Source organism: Hoplias malabaricus, unplaced genomic scaffold (genome assembly GCF_029633855.1).
Source record: "Hoplias malabaricus isolate fHopMal1 unplaced genomic scaffold, fHopMal1.hap1 scaffold_47, whole genome shotgun sequence".
NCBI lineage: Eukaryota > Metazoa > Chordata > Actinopteri > Characiformes > Erythrinidae > Hoplias > Hoplias malabaricus.
Genome location: NW_027101322.1, coordinates 188,045 through 191,839, shown reverse-complemented (window position 1 = coordinate 191,839; position 3,795 = coordinate 188,045). Strand labels below are relative to the sequence as shown.

Here is a 3,795-nt window from a genome sequence, read left to right as displayed (position 1 = left end):
CCTTTGCCGACCTCCTCGCACTGCGAGGGGGCCAGGATTTGCGGCTTGTCCGCGTATCGGTCCTACCAAGGACCGCGGCTGGAAGTTCGGTGGTGAGCCCTCGACCTTACGAGATTGAGGGCAAAACCCTTCGTCTTCTGAACATCAGACGGCTCCGGTGGTGGCGTACCGTAAAAACCTATGCCGACTTCCTCGCGCTTTGAGGGGGCCAGGATTCTCTTCCATTCTCTTCCCTTAACGGCTGTCCTTCACGGCCGTTCGAGCTCGGTATACGCGGAGCACCAGGGGCAGGCTTCTAAGCCTAAATACAGTGCTTAGAGCGATCCTCCCCACCTTGTGCTCCCAGCCTCCATGGCTCGTGGATGCCCGTAAGAGGCATGTCCGCTTGTCCAGAACGGTTCCGAGGGGGACTTAGTCGGCCGGTCGATCCAACAGTAGGTCCGTTCAACGTCCGCGTCGGTGGTGCCTTAGGGTCGGGATCCGTTTGAGGGAAGGACCCGGCCCCTAGCCTGCACCGTCCGGGCGAGAATCATACGTTTTCCAAGTTGCCAAGTCGATTGCAGACCCCCACAGCGGGGTCGCGTTCGATCCTCTTCGCTGGTGTCCCCTGAGATCACTCTCACGGGCTCCATGCGCCCCCTCTCTTTCCCCGTCCGGGGTTTGAGATCCAAGGGGGGTCGGTCTGGTTGATCCTGCCAGTATTATATGCTTGTCTCAAAGATTAAGCCATGCAAGTCTAAGTACACACGGGTTTTGGTACAGTGAAACTGCGAATGGCTCATTAAATCAGTTATGGTTCCTTTGATCGCTCCACACGTTACTTGGTATAACTGTGGTAATTCCAGAGCTAATACATGCAAACGAAGCGTTGGAAGGGTTCTGGGGGTCGGCGTGAAATGCTCTCCCGGCCCCTGTCCCCCGGATACGTGCATTTATCAGAACCGAAAAACCCTCCCGGCTCCGGTCGGGTCGCTTTGGTGACTCTAGATAACCTCTGGCCGATCGTTAAGCCCTCCGGGGCGGCGACGTATCATTCGAGTGTCTGCCCTATCAACTTTCGACGGTAGGCTACGTGCCTACCGTGGTGACCACGGGTAACGGGGAATCTGGGTTCGATTCCGGAGAGGGAGCCTGAGAAACGGCTACCACTTCCAAGGAAGGCAGCAGGCGCGCAAATTACCCATTCCCGACACGGGGAGGTAGTGACGAAAAATATCGATGCGGGTCCTATGATCCTGTGGAGCGTAATCGAAATGAACTCAATCTATGTCCGTGAGTGATGACCCATTGGAGGGCAAGTCTGGTGCCAGCAGCCGCGGTAATTCCAGCTCCAATAGCGTATGCTAAAGTTGCTGCAGTTAAAAAGCTCGTAGTTGGATGTGGGGACAGGTCTCGGATCCCCTGTACTGTCCGGGATGGCGTGGGGAGCTCCTTCGGGGGTGACCCCCTGTCTCTGGGTGGATGTTGGGACCTGGTCCCTACCCGCCGGTGTCCTCTGCTCGCCGGCCGCGGAGAAGCCCTTAGCTGGGTACTTCACTGCGGTGCACGGTGGGTTGGAGGGTCCGGAGCGTTTACTTTGAATAAAGCAGAGTGCTCAAAGCAGGCCGACACGTGCCATGTCTGACTGAGCTAGGAATAATGGAATAGGGCCCTTCCGCGGGGCTTCGGGGTCTCTCCTTCGGGACGGCTGGTCGTTCCGGAGTGGGGCTCCGGGGCTTCCACGGTCCTATTTCGTGGGTTTTAAGGACCGAGGGCAATGATTAAGAGGGACGGCCGGGGGCATCCGTACCACACCGATAGAGGTGAAATTCGTTGACCGGTGTGGGACGAACGAAAGCGAAAGCATTTGCCAAGAATGTTTTCATTAATCAAGAACGAAAGTCGGGGGAGCGAAGACGATCAGATACCGTCGTAGTTCCGACCGTAAACTATGCCGACCCGCGATCCGGCGGCGTGAGGCTAGCGACCATGACCCGCCGGGCAGCGTGAGGGAAACCACGAGTCTTTGGGCTCTGGGGGGAGTACGGTTGCAAAGCTGAAACTTAAAGGAATTGACGGAAGGGCACCACCAGGAGTGGAGCTTGCGGCTTAATTTGACTCAACACGGGGAATCTCACCCGGCCCGGACACGGTAAGGATTGACAGATTGATGGCTCTTTCTTGATTCTGTGGGTGGTGGTGCATGGCCGTTGGGAGTTCGTGGAGCGATTCGTCTGGTTAACTCCGATAACGGACGAGACCCTGTGCCTTAAAAAGTTACACGGCCCTCCCTTGGGTCCCTGTGGGGGCTTGCGGCCCGAGGGGTTCGTCGGTCGGTGGCCGAACTTCTTAGAGCGATCCGGGGCAAGGCAAAGCCGTATGAGATTCGGGGCCATAACAGGTCTGTGATGCCCTTAGACGCCCGGGGCCGCACGTGAGTTACACTGGCTGGTTCAGCATGTGCATCCATCCTATGCCGAAAGGCCTGGGCAATCCTATGAACGCCTTCCCCGCTGGGGATAGGGGATTGTAACTTTTCCCCTTGAACGAGGAATTCCAAGTAGTCGCGGGTCACCAGCCCGCGTCGATTAAGTCCCTGCCCTTTGTACACACCGCCCGTCGCTACTACCGATTGGATGGCCTGGTGAGGTCCTCGGACCATCTCCGAGGTGCCCCTTTACCGGGGGGTTGCCTCGTTGAGGTGGGAAGTCGATCGAACCTGGGCATCTAGAGGGAGTAAAAGTCGTAACAAGGTTTCCGTAGGGGAACCTGCGGAAGGATCATTAACGGTGACCTGGCCACGGCCGGTTGTCGAGTCGGACTCGAGAGGCCAAACCTCCCCCGGCGGGTACCTTCAAGGTATGGACCGCAGAAGCCTCGTACCTTTCGTCGTCGGCCGACGTGAGTCTCTCCCCCTCCGGGTGGGTGGACGTAGCGAGCCGGCTTCGGAACTCGGGGTTATGCGAGGACCGCCTTAGGTGCATAGGTACCCCGGTCCGCCCCCCTCGTTCGCGGGGGGGAGAGTGGCGCCGGAGCCGCCCGCCGGGTCGTTAAACCAACCATTGATCGTTGAAGGCTTGATTGTGCGTGCGCGAGTCAAAGGGGCTTACTCACCCCCAGGGCGTTGGCCGGTGCTCGCCGGCCTCGGTGGGATCTCCCTGAACCCATCCCCCCGGCACAGGGGGTGGTGGTGGACGGGAGCGTACCGCCGGGCGAAACTCTTTCCCCTCACGGGGTTGGAGCGGAGCTTAAGAGCGCATGCAAATACCCCGATGTTGGCTTCGCAGAGACGGACCGTATAATAGTCTAAGGCCGGTGCGCGAGTTGAAGGGGCCTCACGAACCCCGGATGCGTTTAAACACCCGAAGGAGACGGCCGGTGCCCGCCGGTCCTGACTAGGTGGGATCTACCCAGCGCCTTCCCCTAAGCGGGGGACTTGGGAGCGTACCACCGGGCCTCGCTCATACCCTCCGGGGTGGAGAGCTTGGCTTTGAGCGCACGCCTGAATGCCTTAGACCGGGACCCGTAACGCAGCGAACCAAACCCTGGGCCTCGCCGGGAACGGTGGGGCCTAGACCCGGTCTCCTAAACCACGTAAGTCTCGGGCACCTACTCGGGCGATCGTCCCCCGGGCCGTAACTCCTCGGTCCGGTGGTGACGCCCAGGTTCAATGACCTTCCCCCCTCCACGGGGGGGAAGGCACCCGGCTTGAAATATTGTCAAACGTTGTCTCGTGTTCGAATGGCTTCCTTCGCCCGGCCTGTAACGGGCCGGGCACAAACCTCATACAACTCTTAGCGGTGGATCACTTGGCTC

General features: G+C 59.2%; 1 non-coding gene across 1 annotated transcript in view; it reads left to right on the top strand.

Annotated features, from left to right (window-relative positions):
* Nucleotides 1-3,768: 3,768 nt before the first annotated feature.
* LOC136685939 (5.8S ribosomal RNA) overlaps nucleotides 3,769-3,795 on the top strand; it is a 154-nt gene continuing 127 nt past the window's right edge. Inside the window, exon 1 of the ribosomal RNA XR_010800224.1 lies at nucleotides 3,769-3,795. This exon is cut by the window's right edge and continues 127 nt beyond it. This is a non-coding gene — a ribosomal RNA (5.8S ribosomal RNA).